A 21264-nucleotide genomic window follows, 5' to 3' on the forward strand; every position below is an offset into this window, starting at 1 on the left:
CTATGTGTGGTGCTGTAGTTGTAGTTCTAAGTGTAGTTGTACTCCTATGTGTGGTGCTGTAGCTGTAGTTCTAAGTGTAGTTGTAGTCCTTTCTGTGGTGCTGTGGTTGTAGTTCTAAGTGTGCTGATGTTACCTGTGTTTGTTTTACCTGTGCTGATGTTACCTGTGGTGATGCGAGTAGAACGCTGAGGCTCCAGGCCATCAGCAGCATCCGGCGGTTCCTGTGGTGCGCACTCAGAGCATCGAGCGGGTGCAGGATGGCGTGCTGCCGGTCGAGGCTGATGACCACGAGGATGAAGGCGGCAGCGTGCATGGCAAACAGCTTCAGGAAGCAGAGCAGCTTACAGAGCACATCTCCTCCGTACCACTGCACTGTCACGTTCCAGACGGCGTCCAGAGGCATCACCACGAACGTCATCATCAGGTCGGCTGACGCCAAGCTCAGCATCAGCGGACGCAGGTGAGATGCCAGACGACGGCCACGCCCACACCACAGACTGACCAATAAGGCGAGGTTGCTGCAGGCTGCAAACAGGAAAAGGATGAAGGTGGCACCAACACGGAACTGAGCAGCCCGGGTGAAGCTGGGAGCCTCCCAGTCTGAGAGAGCTGGGAACTGGGAAGTGTTGGGAGAGAGTGGTGGAGGATGTGATGAAAGCCTCATGATGGGCCAATCTCCTGACATGCTGCAGAGCCAATCAGAACACACAGTAATACCAGTGTTAGTCACTGTAATTAATGTGGTGATGACCAAAATCAACAGAGAGCCAGACAACTCACCACAAACACACCATCTCCACTGTGAAGCATGGTGGTGGCAGCATCATGCTGTGGGGAAGCTTTTCAACAGCCAACCCTGGAAGGCCAGTGGAAAAGACTGGCATTTCTAGCATGCTTGGACCAGAGCATATGCTATGGAACTGCACAGGCTGACTTGAGAGGGAGTGATTTGGTCTTATGTGGATCGTTGTGCAGACAAAATATGTGTAAATTGTAGGTTACAAACAGTCTTATTTGTCATAATGGATCAGCACCAGGCTGGGAGCAGAGACCAGTCTGTGCATAGGGATGGGCTTTTATTACCATTTGTTCATTCTTTGTTTTTGTCAGATTTCCTGCTGAGCTTGGATGTTTCCTTCAAAATAAAAGCATTTGAAATAACACTACAGTCGTGAAGCAGACTGCATGTTCACCAGTGTGTCTGTCTTCAGTCTGTCTCAGTCCTATTGATCATCTCTCACAGAGGTCAGGTTTCTGCTGGCTATTTTTGGCTGTGTTTATTCTTGGTTTCACATTGAAAACCTCCAACAGAACCTTTGAACTGTTTCCGTCTGTATTTCTGCGTGTTCCCTTGAGGCTGAAGGATGTGCACCGAACATTGCAATACCACCAGTAATCACTGGGGGCAGTGTTGTGGGTGAAACTGTATAACTGTATAACATTCCATATGTCATCCTTCAAAACTATCACAACATTCCATTCTTGCAATTCAATATGATGCCATACTTCATAGCCAATTAAACATTCAATCATTGCATTTAACAATTATGTCATTCTTTATAACCTATGTATCATTCCTTTCTTGCCGTTAAAGATGATGTCATTCTAATAATAACAATAATGATAATAACATTAATAATGACAATAATAGTATTAATAATAATAACAACAACAACAATAATAATAATAATAATAATAATAATAATAATAACAACAACAATAATAATAATAATAATAATGTCTGAGAGGCTCTGACTGTGAAAGAGTTGATATTTTTACCCGATAAGCAGCTCAGATGTTCCTCATGTTCCTCCTTAAAGAACGTCAGAGAACCCAGAGAAGGATCAGTGTGTCGCTGCAGAGCCTCCTGAAACACTGAAGAGAAACCTGCAGAGCAGCACGCTCTGGGGGCGGGGCTTCAGCCCCCTCACTGTAGGTGTGTTAAAGGGACAAACAGGGCACACAGCCCTGACGATTAGTGGCTCTCAAGTGGTGGGTCTGGGCCCAAAAGTGGGTCATTAATCATTCTTCCCATCTTCTTTGGAGGATCTTTGTGCTATAGCTGTAGCCGCTGCCGGCGGCCGGCTGTAGCTGCTAGAGCCGGCGGCCGGTCCAATATTGAAGACAATTACAGTGCATGGAAAATAAAATTAGCAACTTCTTCTCACCTTTGTGAGGCATAACCCCTGCTGATACATGTCACGAGACACCAGGGGGAAGATAGGCCCCCCTGGCCCCTTTCCACAGGGCACTGCTTGATCCAGGTACTGGTGGCACTGGGTTTCAAACCCCAGCCTCTCCCGCCACAGGTGCTCATGCCCCCTCGGGTGCTTGAGAGTGTGCTGAACCCACTGCACCACCGGTACCTTTCACACTGGGTGATCTTCTCCTGGCACATTTATCATCATCATTGGGATGTTGGACTTTAAAATTCACAACCTCTCCTCTCAGACTTCCAGAGGTTTACCTTCTCACTTTGAACTCAAGTTGTCACCCAGCCCTGGTAAGACTTGAACCTGCAACCTTCAGACTCCCAGACAGACCTCTACCTCCCTAGCCCACATAGACAGACACCTGCTATCATCTCCTCAAGCCTTTCCCTTCTTTCTTCAGACTCAGCTCTTAAAAACTGACCAAGCCTAAGTAGGACTTGAACCTGCAACCTTCAGACTCCCAAGCAATCCTTTATCTCTCTAGACTACCAAAGCAGACACTTGCAACCTTCCAAAGTTCTCCTCTTGTTTATTTGGAGTCAAAGCTTGAAAATTGACAAAGTCGTCTGAAGATTTGAACCTGCCACCTTCAGACTGCCAGACAGACCGCTCTTCTTCTTTGCCACAGAGACAAACATCTCCTGAAGTTCCGAAAGGTTCTCCTTTTTCTCTTTGGACTCAAATCTTTAAGACTGACAACGTGTTGTTAAGATCTGAACCTGGACCCTGCAGTCTCCCTGGTAGTCCTGGATCCCTCTAGGCTACGGAAAGAGTTACAGATGAACGTCTGAGGTTTTCGTTACTTCCTTTGGACATTGGACTTCAAAATCAACCAGCCCCACCTGGATAAGGTCAGAACCAGGAACCTTTGGACTGCCAGTCAGTCTTCTATCACCTTCAGCCACAGGATCAGACTCTTGCTTCAGTTTCTCCAAAGCTTTCAGTGTTTCATTTGGATGTTGGACTTTCAAACTCATCAGTAGGGAATAAGAATTAGTCACAGACTTCCAGGTTGTCTTTTCAGGGTTTCCAAGAGCCTTTTCACCTTCCCTTGGTCTCGGTCTTGCAAAATTCTCCCTCAGGATCAAACACAGGATCTTTGATCAAATGAATCAGGCCTGGATGTGTGGTCTGAGACTGTACTCAGCTTTCCAAAAAATGTGATTAATCACAGTTAATTCATGATTTCACTAGAGGGCCTGGTAGGTTTGGATGGTGTTTTCCCCTAATAAATACAATCCTCAGTAAAAATCTGTATTTTGTTTTTACTCAGGTTATCTTTGGCAAATATTAAGATTAGTTCAATGATCTGAAGCATTTCATTCTGAAAAATATGCAGAAACATTAGGGATCAGGGAGGTTGAAAATGCTTTTTTGCCAGCATGAGCTTTTACAAACTTAAACAACAAACAATTCTATTTCCAGCTGGTATTTTTGTGCATAGTTGTGGCCTAATTTAGCGGTTAAAGGTACCAAAGACTGTCCTAAAAGAATTAGGCTTTATGGATAAAAGAGTTGGATATTCCTCCTTAACTTGGGTCAGTATTTTAATAGTTGGAGTTGCATGGCTTTATGGGGGACAAACAGAAACCTCTCCAAGTGTATACTTTTGTCCCGCTTTGATTTTAGGAACATTAGTCACCAAAATAAAGAGATGAGGCACGTTTCCTCTCACTTTTAACCTCAAAATCAATGCTCAACCAAAAACGACAGGATCTTCTCCATGGCACAGATATGTGTTTATTGATTTATTTTTATGCCTTTGTAAGATAGAGGAGGACGGCAGGTAGAGTCGGAAACAGGGGGAGAAACATGCGGTGGAGGACCTCAGGGTGGATTTGAACCCGGGCCGCCTGCGGACATGGGGAGCGCCTTTAACCACTAGGCCACCTGCTCCCTGTTTAGGCCTGTTGAGGTCTAGTCTGACCTGTATCAGTAGCTCCTGCTTCATCCCAGCCTCTCCCTCTGTCTGTCCAAATGTCCCTCCTCCCCTCCGATGAAGCAGTTGTAATGTCAGTAGATGTCAACGGACCAGAAACCCTTGCCAGTCTGTAATCCTGAGTCAACACCCCATGACTCAGAGGTACACCACTGATGATGTGTCCCAAAGTTACACCTGTCCATATCCCAGGTGCACCTCCGATGGAGCTCTTAACATCGGGGAACCACCAGGAGGAACTACTAGGAGGACTCCCTGTCACTCTCAACACCAGGGAAACCCTCAGGTAAAGTGTATACCACCTATCGGCACAACGGACAGTTTAACGTGTTTCATGATTCCTTAGTAACCTGGAGATCATAGACAGTCAAGTGTAAATAAAATCAATGAGAAGGGATGGATGGATGGAGAAGGGCCATAGATCACACGGGTGTCCACACTGACATATAATTAGCAATAAGACGTGCCACAGTGACAGAAGCAGGGGTTTTCAACCGGGATTGTCAGACTTGAAGGAAAACTCAAAAGGGAGGACCCAAAATGCAGAGAAATAAAGAACTGATTTAATTAAACAAAATAATTTACTTGAAACAAAAAAACAGGAATTAAAATCAACTAAACAAAATCTAAAATAAGCACAAGGAGAGATCACGAGGAGTAGCATGAGCAAAGACATCAACTATGAACCCACACAGACACAGGGAGACACAGAGCTATATACACAGGGAGTGATTAACAATGGCAGACAGGTGTGGACAATCAGACACAGGTGAAACTGGTGAAGGATAATCAAAGTGGAGGGAAACTCAAACACAGTGAGGAAAACTAAAACATCAAACAACAAAACTAGAAGCACAGAGAAACTTAACATGAAACGGGGAATTAACTAAACATGAAACACAAGGGCTGTAAACTAAACATGGAACACAGGGAATTACTTAATACAATAAAAACTAGACACATGGAAAATAACAAAAGCCCAAAATACACAGAAACACAAAGACTATATAAAACACGAAATGAACTGAACTAAAGACTAAAAGCTGAACAAAGGAAACAGATAACATCTAAGAACTAAACCTAATACAAAGTCAATCTAGAAATCACAGAATTCACAAAGGAAAACCACGGAAAACTCAGAAACATAATAAACCAAAACCTGGGTCATGACAGGGATGTTGGAGACAGATCTTATCGCTAAGGGGCGACACACCCACTGCACACGGTCTGCTCACACTTTACTTTATGGATCCGTGTCAAAGCTTCGTGTTTGTGTTGCTGGACGGAGGTGAATGTTGTCTGGAGGTATAAATGCAGGTCTGAGGTCCGTTTATGTCCAAGTGTAAGCTCAGAGTGGTTCTCCCTATGTAGGAATTATGGCTTAAAGAAGCAAGACTGGGGTGTGACAGCTGCTTTCATTCTCAGTCTTTTATTAAGCCGTCTTCATTTAAGGGCAGGGGTGTCAAACTCAATCACAGCAGGGGCCTGAGTCTGAGTCTGGGTCTAACCTGAGGGCCTACAGGGTCAACATTAACCATTAAATGCCAACCTAAATGATTGTGGGATTAAAAGTTGAACATGTTGAGTTAAAAACTCTGAATGTCATGTTTTTACCTTTAAAACTTATAAGTTTGACCTTTTATCTCAGATTTTAGGTAGATTAAAAAAAAAAAGTTTTTAAAAGGCAAAATATGAGATAGATTACTGAAACCATGATTTTTAACAGGCAAAAATCAGACAAAAGTCAAAATCATGACTTTAAAAGGTAAAATAGGGTTTAAATTTAAAATGATGAATCTAAAAGGTAAAAAGATGAGATAAAAAGTAAAGGTTATAGGATGTAAAGGTTAAATATGAAATAAACAGTCAAACCATAACACTGAGTCATAACTGTGAGATGCAAACTTGATAAAAAAAAAAAGGTGGTAGAAATTTGTGTTCTCTCTGTTTTCAAATGATTTTTACCGTTTACTTTTTCTAATTTTTATGAGTCGACAAGGATGTTAGAAATCATCACACATATGTAAAAACATCATATGATCTGATGGGCATAACTGCACCACGGGCCGGGTCTGGCCCCCGGGCCTTGAGTTTGACACCCCTGATTTAAGGGCAGTGTTGCTGCAAACACGTCTGTAGGAATCTTGGGTGGAACTGTGTGTGTTTGTCTAGCCTTGGAAAAGAGTGCTCAATCGTTCTGCCTTTGGACCGATGAAGCTGTGTGTGCATGACCAGATCTTGAACCTTGACAGATGTTTCCTCTTTGGGTAATAAAATGATCTACATTAACATTTAAAGGTCACATATTTGACCCTTTTAAGACAAGTTTATATCGCTGTCAGAGTCCCTAAAACATGCCTGTGAAGTTTGTTGCTGAAAAACCTCCAGTATTGGATTTCTGCATGTCTAAAAACCCCTCTGTTTCAGCCCTGCTCAGAACCAGCTGTTTCTGTGTCTGTGGCTCTGACTCCGCCCCTGACCACGCCCCTCTCCGGAAATGGATGTGGGTCTCCTGAACCTCCTATCAGCTGAGGGGAGGATCAGGAGATCAGGGAGGGCCGATCGAACCTGGGGGCGGAGCTAACTCCCCACACGACATCATGAGGGGAAAATCTGAGAACGGCTGATTTCAGCACAGAGCAGGGGGGAGGAGGGAACGGGATTATCTGATTCTGTTGTGTGGCGTTGTGTGGCATCTTTGAGGGGCTTAGACCGGACGTCCTCCCTGGACCTTTACTGGAAGATCTGCATCTATTTGAACCCTCAGACATCACTTTAGTTTACCACCCTTTAACGTCATTAAGGACCAATACGTCCACTTGGCTAATGTTTGACAAACCAAGGACAGATAAAAAACCACCCCCCCCCCCGAGCACCGACCTCGGTGCGAGGACCCTATTATTATTCTTTTCCTGACTGGGAAATCGCTAATTTGGGGGCCTTAACATGCTCAGAAACTCACCAGACTTCACCCAAAACATTCCCCTGCGAACTATAACAACCTTTTGGTGGAACCGTGCAAATCCATCCAGCACTGGCAACTGGGCGGGGCAAAAGTGAGTTAGGGCCGTGGGTAACACCTACACACACCAAAATTGGTACGCATATGTATCCTGATGAGACAAACAAAAAATTACATTATGGCCATCCTCTAAAATGTACAGGAAACGCACTACAAACCATTTTTTGTCAAATTTTGGCGTTTTTGGAAAACCGCACATTTCGCATTTGAACAAACTCGTCCTAGGCCTTTCATCTGATGGACTCCAGAATTTTTTTGCATAAACTAGACTACCTGGAGATCTAAAGTTGAGCTCTGCAGGAGTTTTCACCAGTAGGCAGGGCCGTAATAGGGGCCCGATTTTGCCTTATTTTTGATGTGATTTTACAGTCAAAGTTACACGACAAGGCCTTATAACCTTTTAGTGCTTATGTCAATCATCACCAAACGTCACATGGATAATCACACACTGGTCCTGAATACAACCATGCATCAATTACATCACTTTCTCACAGCGCCCCCTTCTGCCAGGTGAAGATTTACACCCTTAATTTTTCATGACTGTTTTATGGGTTGTCACAAAAAAATTCACCAAAAATCAATCGTTCATCCTAGGCCTATGATTGTCGCTGTGCTTATGGATCATCATCAGAGCTACAAAAAAGTCATTTTGACCCATGCCAAAATCCCAAAAGGAAGTCCACTAGCTCCGCCCCAAATCCAATATACCTCCATTTTTGGCTGGCTATAGCTGCAGAGCTCTGTGACCTGCTGATGTCAGCTTCTCGATGTCCTCCTCCTGAACCTCCTTCCTCCTCTCCTCTTTCCTCCTCCTCTTCTTCACCTTCTCCACCTTCTCACCTGGAGGAGACTCACCTGACGCCATGTTGGAGGAGGAGCCAAGCAGGTGTTACACCTGATGGATCCTGTTAAAACAACATCTTTGAAGAATCTGACTTTAAAGACATTCAAATGACCATAAAATCAGCTATTCCTAACTATTAAGTCTCTCCTGGACGTTTTCTCTTTAAAGCTTGTCAAACATCGACCCTGTGGTTCACAGTCAGGCTCTAAACATCCTTTAATCAGGACGACCTGGGCTGGAAGAACATGTGTGCTGCAGTAATGTCACTGGAATTAAAACAAAGTTATGGGACTGAAAAACAAAAGAAAACAAAAACTGAACAGAAATTAAAACTCAATGATTTTATGTTTTAAACACAGTCAAGTCAAAGCCTGGGTTTATCAGGGTCCAGTCTCTGGGTTTATCAGGGTCCAGTCTCTGGGTTTATCAGGGTCCAGTCTCTGGGTTTATCAGGGTCCAGTCTCTGGGTTTATCAGGGTCCAGTCTCTGGGAATCATGTGTCCAGTCTCTGGGTTTATCAGGGTCCAGTCTCTGGGTTTATCAGGGTCCAGTCTCTGGGTTTATCAGGGTCCAGTCTCTGGGTTTATCAGGGTCCAGTCTCTGGGTCTATCAGGGTCCAGTCTCTGGGTTTATCAGGGTCCAGTCTCTGGGTTTATCAGGGTCCAGTCTCTGGGTTTATCAGGGTCCAGTCTCTGGGTTTATCAGGGTCCAGTCTCTGGGTTTATCAGGGTCCAGTCTCTGGGTTTATCAGGGTCCAGTCTCTGGGTTTATCAGGGTCCAGTCTCTGGGTTTATCAGGGTCCAGTCTCTGGGTTTATCAGGGTCCAGTCTCTGGGTTTTTAGGGGCCCTGTTTAACTGCCTCCATGTTTACTCTGCTCCACTGTTATTTGTCTGATCATGGAGAAGGTTCATGAACATTTTTCTAACTTGAACAGATGTCTCATGTCGTGTCTGTAATCTGGACTCTTCTACTGAGTTTAACAGCCTTATATTGAAGCTAACAGCGCCCTCTGCTGGAGGAGGAACATGCCACTCAGTAACCAGAAACATGATTGAAGGACATTGTTATGAATTTCCCATGCTGTCAAAATGGCGGCATCTGGTGGCCGAGAGTGATACAGCTCTGAAAGGGGCAATAGTAATAATTGCTGGCAGGTGTGACAGCCACACAGGTGTGCCTGCAGCTAGAATCAAAGCTCAGCACAGTCAGAGCAGAGGTCTCTGACTTCAATCCACTGTCCCAGCCATGCGTCCTTAAGAAAGTAAGATTGTTACCTTGTTTTGTTGTATTTTCTTTACCATTTTATGTTAATTTATATCAATTGATACTTGATTATTCCAATTTATGTTAATCTATTACTTTAATTGTTTGTTAACACAGATACCATGGTCTGGATGGACAATAAAACTCAAAAGTGTTCCACTTGTTACTGACTCTTTAATTTGAGAAAACTAAGGTGGTCAGCTCCTATAATAAGAACCAATAACAAGTTTTAATATGGTCCTTCGAGCCGGATGCTGATCACTTAAGTTCAGACAATGGACACTCAAGAGGATGTGAGGAACAAGCAGCATGCTGACAATGAAACTGATTTTGCACTTCAGAGGACCTTTCCTAGAAGAAGAAGGCATAAACCAAAGCGTTATGGGTTTGAAGAGGAAATTCAATCCAATAAAACAGGAAAAGCCATCACTACACTACACAAGGAGAAGGAATCTTTGTCAAATATGGTGGAAACCTTAAAGGAAACAGAAAAGGAGGAAATAAATGAATTGGAATTCCTCAAAAGCAAAATGGAGGAGTTTGAGAAACAAGGTAAGAAACGACAAGAACTGTTGGAACACATCAGTGTATTGCTCATGGGGCAGAGCACAAATCAACCCCAGAATCAAGATGATCCACAGTTTGATAAACAGGAGGGAGCACCTTCCCTTGATCTTCCATTACCCAGCAGTCTTGATGTGAACAATTACCCTGTAGTTCCTCATTCACCTGATGCTGATATTGTCCAGTCTGCTGCCTTTGTACAGAACAATTCAGTTAATGAATCACAGCAACTCCATGATGAAGTGAAGGGAGCTGAAGGTGGGTTTGAACCACCAGGGGGTGCTAATGATAACGATTCTGGTCAATCTCTCTCCTTTCCTGAAATGAATGTGCAGAAAGGTGTTGATAAGGAAGTTGATTGTGACCAAATAAAGGCTGATGTACATCTAGTGGGAACATCCACTCCTCATTTAAACCTAAGTTATGTAACAGAACCAGTGGTTAGGCCAAAACTGAGAATGAAGAGAAATCAAGAACTTACACCCCTTGATGAGCATCTTACTTCAGCAGAAGAGAACTTCACTGCTTATAAGCTCTACAACTTACCTTTCAGTACGGTCAAGATGCCTGCAGCTTCACTCCCTTCTATACCCCCTGATAAGCCTCCTCCTACTGGCCAAGGCCTGAATAGACCACCTACACTGAACCAACTGGTTCATCTTCTGTTTCTGCCACACATGCACCCTCTCGTCTGCATCTACCCCCACGTCTGCCAACACAGTATCAAGTAATACGCTCTCCAGTCCATGTGGTACATTCACAACCTGCTCCATCCATGTCTGGTCCTGTTTGTTCACAGCCTCTTCTATTCTCCCATCAACAATCCTTCACTGCTCCCCCTGCAGGTGATGCTATGCCTGACACCAGCTATCCTGTGCATTACCACCCAGCTCCAGTAAACCCACGTGCTGCCTTTATCCACTCTACTCATCCACAGTTGATTCCCTATGCCGGCATTCAAACACAGCCATTTCCATCACAGCATACAGCCCAGGTACCGCTACCACCTTCATCAGGGATGGCTCAACTCCCCCCCAGCATAGCCACATATGAACCACCGCTCTATGGTGTCCCAAAGCCTACTATACCAGACTTCACTAAAGATAATGAAAAAGACTTTGCCAACTTGAAACTAGCCCTGGATAACCTCCTGAACCCTTATGTGCAGCTGAGTGAGAAATATAAATATCACGTTCTCCTTGAACATCTTAAATTGCCTGAGGCTCAAATGATTGCTCAGTCCTGCCGACACCAACCAGATCCTTACACTGCTTCAATGCAGGCCCTCCAGTTGCAGTATGGACAGCCCCACCAGCTGGCTCAGAGTGAGATAGCAGCCATACTTACAGCACCTGACATTAAAGTTGGAGACTCCCAAGGGTTTCAAAGCTTTTCCCTGCGAGTTCACTTACTTGTTAGTATGCTGACATCTTTGGAGGGTCCAGCTGGTTATGAACTGAATTGTTGTTCTCATGTTGACCGTTTTGTGAGCAAACTCCCTAAATACTTGAGGGAAAGTTTCATCGAGTTCTTACATCTTCAAGGCAAACTCACAGTAGCAACATTAAATCCATACAATCTAAGAGACTTAGCTGGTTGGTTACAATCCAAAGCACAGCAGCAAAGGCTTTCAAACAGACTTGTCCAGCGATATCAACAGGAACAGCCAAGTAAATCCGCAAGACCTGCCAAACCCAAGAATCAAGCAGCTGTCTATCATGGCTCAAATCCTGATGATCATCCAACTCAAAATCACCAGTCATCACAGAAAACTAAGATCTTTACGCAAACTCACAAAAGATCCAACATCCACTGCCTTTTCTGTCGGAGCCATGACCATTACATCACAAGATGTCCCAAAATCAAATCTCAAACCAAGGAGGAATTACGATCTTGGTTAACAAAAGACAGCAGATGCTGGAGGTGTGGTCGCACTTCTCATTCCACTGTTGACTGTTCGCTGAAGAAACCTTGTCCTGACTGTGGTGAGCTCCATCTGCTGGTTTTGCACCCAGTGGCTATACAAGAACCTCATGCCGAGCTGACACGTACTCACAGTAAAGTGTACTTTTCTCACTCCAGTCCCTCTAGTCGTGTGCTCCTCAAGGTTGTTCCTGTGATACTCTGGAACAATAATGTCTCACTCAGCACATATGCTATACTAGATGATGGCTCAGTTCGCTCCATGATTCTCCCTACTGCAGTCCGGCAGCTTCAGCTGAAAGGAGAGAAGGAGGTCCTCGCTCCGAACTGTTCGTTCTGATCTCACCCACATTGAAGGGGAATGTGTTGACTTTGAGATCTCTTCCAGTTCAGCACCTACAGACAGATACCCTATTCAACAAGCCTTCACAGCAAAGGGGATTGATCTTATCGACCAAACGTACCCCGTGCAGTCTCTCAAGCGACGCTATTCTTTCCTGAGAGACATCCCTCTTCAGTCATTCAAGAAAGTTCAGCCTCTTGTCTTGCTGGGCTCAGACAATTCTCATCTGATCTCACCCATAGAGCCTGTGCGAAGAGGCCCTCAAGGAGGTCCAATTGCTGTGCACACTCAGCTGGGCTGGACCCTACAAGGACATGAGGGTTTACCTGAGCGTTACCCTCCAGCTCACCAATGCTTGTTTACTGTTTCCACTAGCTCCTCTGATTCCTTGTTTAGCCATGTCGAAAAGCTATGGAAACTGGATGTGCTACCTTTCCGCAGTGAGAAACAGGTCATCCGGTCTCAACAAGATAGACAGGCTATTGAAATATTGGAGGCCCGAACAGAGAGAGTCTTGGTTGATGGTATTGAACGCTATGCCACTCCCCTTCTTCGGATTCATGATGCTCCCAGACTGAAGGCTCCGATGGAAGCTGCCAGGCCGAGCCTAAGGAGCACAGAGCGGAGACTTCTCAAAGACCCAGAGAAAATTGCTCTCTATAATGAGGAGATACTGAAGTTGGAGAAAGCAGGCTATGTAAAGAAAGTTACTCCTGAGACCATGCAGAGCTCATCAGAATCTTGGTACCTGCCCCATCATCTTGTCCATCACAATAACAAGGCCCGCCTGGTCTTCAACTGCTCATTCAGATTTCAGGGGATGTGCTTAAATGACCAGCTACTCCCTGGGCCTACTCTGAGTCCTTCCCTCATTGGTGTTCTCCTTCGCGCCAGTATCCAGTAGCCGTTAGTGGTGATATCAAGGCTATGTTTCACCAGGTGCGGTTGCTGCCTGAAGATCGGCCTTTGCTCAGATTCCTTTGGCGGAACATGGAAAGAGAATCACCACCCGATGTCTATGAATGGCAGGTTCTTCCGTTTGGTACCACAAGCAGTCCCTGCTGTGCAATTTTTGCTGTTCAGAAACACGTCCTAGATCACAGCAAAGGATATGAGGAGGTTAAGTCAACAGTGGAAAACAACTTCTACGTTGACAACTGTCTGACAAGCTGCCTGAAGGTTCCAGAGGCAAAATGCCTTGTTGATAAGACGAGAACTTCTCGCTACTGGTGGCTTCCAAGTACGCCAATGGGCAAGCAATTACCAATCCGTGGTAGCTCATTTACCTCCAGAGGCAAGGTCCCAGAGCCTGGAACTTTGGCTCTCTCAGAACCGCATTGAACCTGTGGAATCCACACTGGGCTTGAAATGGAACTGCTCCACTGATCTCTTGAGCTATCAACACAAACCTTCGGGGCAGTCCTGTGACTATGAGAAGGATCTATCAGGTGCTGGCTCAACAATACGACCCTCTAGGGTTTCTCATACCCTTCCTCACCAGAGCCAAGATCCTTGTCCAGCAGCTGTGGTCAAAGCAGAGAGAATGGGATGACCCCAACTTACCTGCAGATCTGCGAGTTTCTTGGGAAGCCTGGGAAGAGGAGTTACCTGGACTGCAGTCAATCTCCATTCCCCGATGTTATACTCCAGTAGACAGACCTGATGCCGTCACTCAGGAGTTGCATATTTTCTGTGATGCATCTGAGCGGGCATATGGAGCAGTGGCTTATCTACTCACCAAGTACAAAGAAGAATGCCACACCAGCTTTGTCATGGCAAGATCTAGAGTGGCTCCAAAAAGACAGTTATCTATGCCACGTCTAGAACTGTGTGGTGCCCTAGCTGGTGCACAGCTTGCTCAGCTCCTGCAGAGAGAACTTTGCATCACCATTCAACAAATTTCTTTGTGGACTGATTCCACTACGGTTCTTGAATGGCTGCAGTCTGAATCCTGCCGCTTCAAGGTGTTTGTGGGTGTCAGGGTGGCTGAAATTCAAGAACTCACAGACCCTCTCTCCTGGCGTTATGTAGATTCTTCCAATAATCCTGCTGATGATATCACCAGGGGAAAGACTCTCATTGACCTGTCACAGCCTAGCAGATGGAAGAATGGGCCTGCCTTCCTCAAACAACCACATGACAGTTGGCCTGTGAGGCCTAAGCATGCAGTCAAGGCAGACCTCAGTGAACTCAGAAGTATCACCTTTTGCAGTCTGACAACTACCGATACTCAGAGTCAGCAGATTCTTAACCTCCCCCAGTACTCCTTGTGGAAAGACCTGGTGCAAGCAACATATGATAATCTCAACAAACAAACCTCTGGAAATGCTTCTGTATCAACCTACAAAGATGCTGAAATCAGCTTGCTTAAACAATGTCAAGCAGACAGTTTTCCAGCGGAGCTGAAATCCATGCTGAATGGAAAACCTTTGCCTCTCTACAGCAAACTTCGAGCCCTTGCCCCTGAACTTGATGAGTCAACAGGCCTCATAAGGGTTGGAGGAAGGCTCCGGAACGTTGGAGGTTCTCTTGAGATCTCTGTGCACCCTGTTGTGTTGGATCCTGAGCATCGAATTACCAAATTGCTCATCAAAGATTATGATGAGCGTCTTCTTCATCCTGGTCCTGAGCGCGTCTTCTCTGAACTCCGGAGACACTATTGGATTCTTCGAGGCAGACAAGCTGTTAAGCGTCATCAGTCATCATGCCCTTCCTGCCATCAGTGGCGTGGAAAGCCCAAAGTGCCCTTTATGGCAAACCTTCCACCTGCTCGTCTAAGGCTGTTAAGCCCTCCATTTTACTCCACAGGAGTGGACTGCTTTGGCCCGCTTGTGGTCAAAGTTGGAAGACGTAATGAGAAACGTTGGGGGGTGATATTCAAATGCATGACAACAAGAGCTGTGCATCTTGAACTCCTCAACTCCCTGGATTCCGATGCCTTTCTCCTTGCTCTCAGGAGGTTCATCTCTCGTCGAGGTAAACCCATGGCACTTCATTCAGACAGGGGCACAAATTTCCGTGGCGCTGAAAGAGAGCTCCAGGAAGCCTTTCAGGCAATGGCACCAGAACTCCAACAAAAACTCAGTGCATACCAACTGACATTGAAGTTCAATCCTCCAGGCTCCCCCCATTTTGGAGGTGTATGGGAGAGAGAAATTAGATCTGTTAAGAATGCACTGCAAGTTGTTGCTGGTCACCAACCACTCCCTGAGGATGTACTCACCACAGTGCTGGTAGAGGTTGAAGGAATGCTCAATTCCAAACCTTTGGGATATGCCTCCTCGGATGTGGCTGACTTGGACCCAGTTACCCCCAATATGCCGCTCATGGGGCGGCGCGACTCCACATTACCTCAAGTAACTTACGCTCCAGAGTCAATGGGGCAGCGGCGCTGGCGTCAAAGCCAAATCCTAGCGGATCAGTTCTGGTCACAGTTCATCCGGGATTACCTTCCATCCTTACAACCAAGGAACAAATGGCTGGCAGCTACAGACAACCTTGAGGAAACCAAAGTAGTCCTCGTAATGGATCCTCAGCTGCCCAGAGCCCAGTGGCCCATCGGCAAAATAGTAAAGGTTCATCCGAGTTCAGATGGAAGAGTCCGATCTGCAGACATCTTGATCCAAGACAGGATTTACACCAGGCCAGTTGCTCGGCTTGTCCCATTGCCCTCACTGACAACTTGACAGCATTACTGGAATTCGGTTCAAAACACAGAAACTGGGATTCTGTGGGGGCAGCTGTTATGAATTTCCCATGCTGTCAAAATGGCGGCATCTGGTGGCCGAGAGTGATACAGCTCTGAAAGGGGCAATAGTAATAATTGCTGGCAGGTGTGACAGCCACACAGGTGTGCCTGCAGCTAGAATCAAAGCTCAGCACAGTCAGAGCAGAGGTCTCTGACTTCAATCCACTGTCCCAGCCATGCGTCCTTAAGAAAGTAAGATTGTTACCTTGTTTTGTTGTATTTTCTTTACCATTTTATGTTAATTTATATCAATTGATACTTGATTATTCCAATTTATGTTAATCTATTACTTTAATTGTTTGTTAACACAGATACCATGGTCTGGATGGACAATAAAACTCAAAAGTGTTCCACTTGTTACTGACTCTTTAATTTGAGAAAACTAAGGTGGTCAGCTCCTATAATAAGAACCAATAACAAGTTTTAATAGACATGTCTGAGGATCTGTGAGGGACCGTTAAATCAGCTGTTTGGACATTCACTTCTTCTTTCACTCTTTTAGGTTTGTTAAAGTATCGTCTACTGAATCTCACACAGTTAAAACTACGGCAGCCCTAAAGGTTGACTGCAAAAAACATTTAACAGGATACAAAATAAAATAAATCAAATAAAACACAAGGACTTTTTAGTATGGCTAAATACATTATTAAAATCAAAAATGTCTTTAAAAACCAACATTTGATAAAGTAAAACACAGAAACGATTGATCAAACAAAATGTCAGTGAAGAACCGAGATATGCTGATAAAAATAGAGGTAATCTGATTAATCTGAGGTCAATTTGAAGACAGTTTTTATAACTGAATGAAAACAGATTCAAACCGGATCAATGAATTTAAAATAATTTCTCATTGAAGGAGCAGAGGGAAAGTAAAGAGATGATTATAATGTAGGAGATGAAAGTGAACTGAAACATTAAAATGTGCATTATTAAAATCATAATAAACAATAATCCAGATTATTTCTATTTATCACTATTTATCTATTTTTATTTATCTCAATTAGGGAGATGTTTTTACTGACCCTCAGGGCCACCGTAGTTTCCCATCCTCTTTGAAGGATCCCTCTGCTGGAGTAGCTAGTGCACCAATCAGAGCGTGGTTTCATAGTTTTTTATTGATCTTATGTAATATTCTAATTTTCTGAGACACTGAGTTTTGGGTTTTCTTATCTGTGAGCGATAATCATCAACATTTCAAGAAATAAAGGCTTGAAATATTTCACTCTGTGTGTAATGAGTCTTTATAATATACAGGTTTACCTTTCTGAAATGAGGGACAAAAAAATGGAACTTTTTCATGATATTCTCATTTTTTAAGCTGTACCTGTATGTATACAGTGTTGCACCTCTTCAACCTTGCAAATGTTCAAAAAAGAGCCAGTCAGAAAATTTGCTCCAAAATATGTTCATACAAAAATATTTATTTAAATCTGTTTCTGTTGCCTGGTTACCACTGGAAGGCCACGCCTCTAGACAACTTCACAACCCTGCGATTTTTATTGAAGGCTTGATGAGACAAGCTCCTCCCCATGCTCAGTGTTTCCATGGAAACCATAATTAATGATCCGAATGATCATCAGGAATCACGATCAATGGTTCTACATCACTGAACAGAACACAGATCCCCACCTGCCTACAGGAGGCGTGGCCTTTTTGATCACACCTGGGCTGGGAGCCTGTGGCTCCTGGACCAATGAGGCTTCACTGAAAGAAAACGACCAATCAGGTGTCAGCATTCAGGTCTGTGTGACCACCATCAGGAGACATCAGAGAACATTTGGAGAACATCAGAAGAACATTTAGAGAACATCAGAAGAACATTTGGAGAACATCAGAAGAACATTTAGAGAACATCAGAAGAACATTTAGAGAACATCAGAAGAACATTTAGAGAACATCAGAAGAACATTTAAAGAACATCAGGAGACGTCAGAGAACATTTAGAGAACATCAGAAGAACATTTAGAGAACATCAGAAAAACATTTAGAGAACATCAGAAAAACATTTAGAGAACATCAGGGGACATCAGAGACATTTAGAGAAAATCAGAAGAACATTTAGAGAACATCAGAAGAACATTTAGAGAACATCAGGGGACATCAGAGAACATTTGGAGAACATCAGAAGAACATTTAGAGAACATCAGAGAACATTTAGAGAACATCAGGGGACATCAGAGACATTTAGAGAAAATCAGAAGAACATTTAGAGAACATCAGAAGAACATTTAGAGAACATCAGAAGAACATTTAGAGAACATCAGAAGAACATTTAGAGAACATCAGAAGAACATTTAGAGAACATCAGAAGAACATTTAGAGAACATCAGGGGACATCAGAGACATTTAGAGAAAATCAGAAGAACATTTAGAGAACATCAGAAGAACATTTAGAGAACATCAGAAGAACATTTAGAGAACATCAGGGGACATCAGAGAACATTAGGAGAACATCAGAAGAACACCTGGGATCATCAGAGAACATCTAAAGATGACAGAGAGATGCAGCGTACTCACAGTTCTGCCACTGGTCGTTCCCCTCTGAACTATCAACAAAAAAATAGAGAAGTCTAAGGGTCTCAAACTGTGGTTCCAGACCTGTCAGTGGTCTCAGCTCATCTCTTCACTATTACTGTTACCTGTGAGGTACTGGGCTGGTGAGGCCAGATGCTACATTGGCTCCTCCCCTCATGGTGACCTGCTCTGTGGAGGGTGAAGAATGATGGGAAATGAACTCATGTGTCCTGACCAGGACTCTACTAAAAACCACATAAAGACCTGTACCACATAAAGACCTGTACCACATAAGGACCTGTACCACATAAGCACCTGTACCACATAGGGACCTGTACCACATAAAGACCTGTACCACATAAAGACCTGTACCACATAAGGACCTGTACCACATAAGGACCTGTACCACATAAGGACCTGTACCACATAAAGACCTGTACCACATAAAGACCTGTACCACATAAGGACCTGTACCACATAAGGACCTGTACCACATAAAGACCTGTACCACATAAAGACCTGTACCACATAAGGACCTGTACCACATAAGGACCTGTACCACATAAAGACCTGTACCACATAAGGACCTGTACCACATAAGGACCTGTACCACATAAGGACCTGTACCACATAAGGACCTGTACCACATAAAGACCTGTACCACATAAAGACCTGTACCACATAAGGACCTGTACCACATAAGGACCTGTACCACATAAAGACCTGTACCACATAAGGACCTGTACCACATAAAGACCTGTACCACATAAGGACCTGTACCACATAAGGACCTGTACCACATAAGGACCTGTACCACATAAAGACCTGTACCACATAAGGACCTGTACCACATAAGGACCTGTACCACATAAAGACCTGTACCACATAAGGACCTGTACCACATAAGGACCTGTACCACAGAAAGACCTGTACCACATAAAGACCTGTACCACATAAGGACCCGTACCACATAAGGACCTGTACCACATAAATACCCGTACCACATAAGGACCTGTACCACATAAGGACCCGTACCACATAAAGACCTGTACCACATAAAGACCTGTACCACATAAAGACCCGTACCACATAAGGACCTGTACCACATAAGGACCTGTACCACATAAGGACCCGTACCACAGTGGAAGAGAAACAAACCTAACTTGATCTTGAACCTTTCCAGTTTTAGTCTCCAGTGAGAGTGGTGATGCATTGTGGGACGGTTCAGTAGGACCGGTCTGCTCCTGATTCAAACTCTAAATTCCGACCAGTCCTCCATAGATACCTCTGTATGAAGGATCGGGTAGACTAAATGTGACGTCAGATTAAGGATGGATGGTGGGAGAGGATGTGGTTTGGACTCACCTGGCCCTTCCCTCCCTTCATGATCTGGTTCCTGATTGGACACTCGGCCTGGACTCTGTGTGACATCACTCTTCCTGTAAGGAGGGCGGGGCTGATTTAGGATTTAGTTTGAGCACATGGCTGCAGGTAGATGCTACCTGGGCTGCTTCTATTCACTGGAGGGACATGTCTATATGGTAGCCATCTTGGAGAGGGGTCACTGCATCACTTTATTAATGACAGCAGGAGGTCTAATAGAATCAAAACATTCAGTCATGATTAAAATGTTCATAACTCACTGAAATGTTTTATTTTCCTTTTTAACTCCAGATATCATGTATTTATGTTTTTGTTCCTATATATTTATGATCTAGGATTCTTGCATCAATAAAAAAACAGTTTTCCATACCAAAATGCTCTATCCAAGATCAAATAGCATTAAAATATAGTTCCACCTCCATAGCTTTATAGCAGCAGCTTTACCCCTCTCCAAGATGGCGTCCTCGTAGTCACATATCACAGACCTGAAGGTGAAACCTACATGCCTATAGACTGATCACTAATCCAGGGAAGTATTGATTGATTTCATTAACAATGATTGGTTGTTACCTGGCATGATGTCCCAAAGGTGGGTTGTGAGGGTGTGGTCTGAGTGGGCGTGGCCTCTGGGTGTATAGATCCTGCTGCAGAGCGCGGTCAGGTGTTCTACCAGACGATCTCGAATGTGACTAGAGGATCCTAAAGTTCAGAGACAGACAGGCACAGATTACGCCTGCCACGAGTCCATCATCCACCTCTCCAGTTTAAACGTCTGAACTGACAGGCGTTTAGGAACGCCACAGCAGTTTGAAGTTTAAACTTGTTTATCGTGGCTGTGAACGGGGCTTCACTGTAAACACAGACACACCTGTGGAGGTAGACTTCTGTGTTGTTACCTGGTAGTGAGTGAGTGCGCTCAGAGCCTCCTTGTAGAGCTGAACAGCCTTCCTCTTCTTCCTCTGCCTCAGGTAACACTCTGCTAACGCCTCACACACCTGAACCTGGGCCAGGTGGTCGTCTAGGAGACAGACAGGGAGGAACATTAAAGAGATGTTTAGTTTAAATATTCAAATCTGTCTCGTCCAATCAGCTTCATCGCTGACAGAGATCGACCTCGTCCACCCCCCAGAAATCCTGTAGCACAAATTATTCACTAAGGTTGTCAACATTTTAGATTCTTGTTGATGCCACAGCTAAAATGACAGAGTCTGGATGGCATCAAAAACACTAGAGCCCTGATGAAAAAGCAGATCTTTGGTTCACATTGGACACAGGAGTTTTTTCGCAAAATGTTAACTAAAAAAAATATAAATTAGCCAATAGGGTTGTAGGACTTATGCTTTTATTGCAGTTATGATGGTACTCAGTGATTTATGTGTATAAACATGACTGAATCTATAATAAAGATGTAAAAAAGAGCAGAGCTTAGGTCAGGGATGTACCGGTGTCTTTAAACCCTTGCAGAGCATGCATGAAGCTCTGCTGCCTCCTCTTCATCGCCCAGAAC

The 21264-nt window shown here is 44.3% G+C and overlaps 1 protein-coding gene across 1 annotated transcript in view; it reads right to left on the reverse strand.

Annotated features, from left to right (window-relative positions):
- The window catches only part of LOC121514204 (tetratricopeptide repeat protein 24-like), a 31608-nt gene that overhangs the window by 6917 nt on the left and 3427 nt on the right, over positions 1-21264 (reverse strand). The window lies entirely within an intron of this gene.

Source organism: Cheilinus undulatus, linkage group 8 (assembly GCF_018320785.1).
Source record: "Cheilinus undulatus linkage group 8, ASM1832078v1, whole genome shotgun sequence".
NCBI lineage: Eukaryota > Metazoa > Chordata > Actinopteri > Labriformes > Labridae > Cheilinus > Cheilinus undulatus.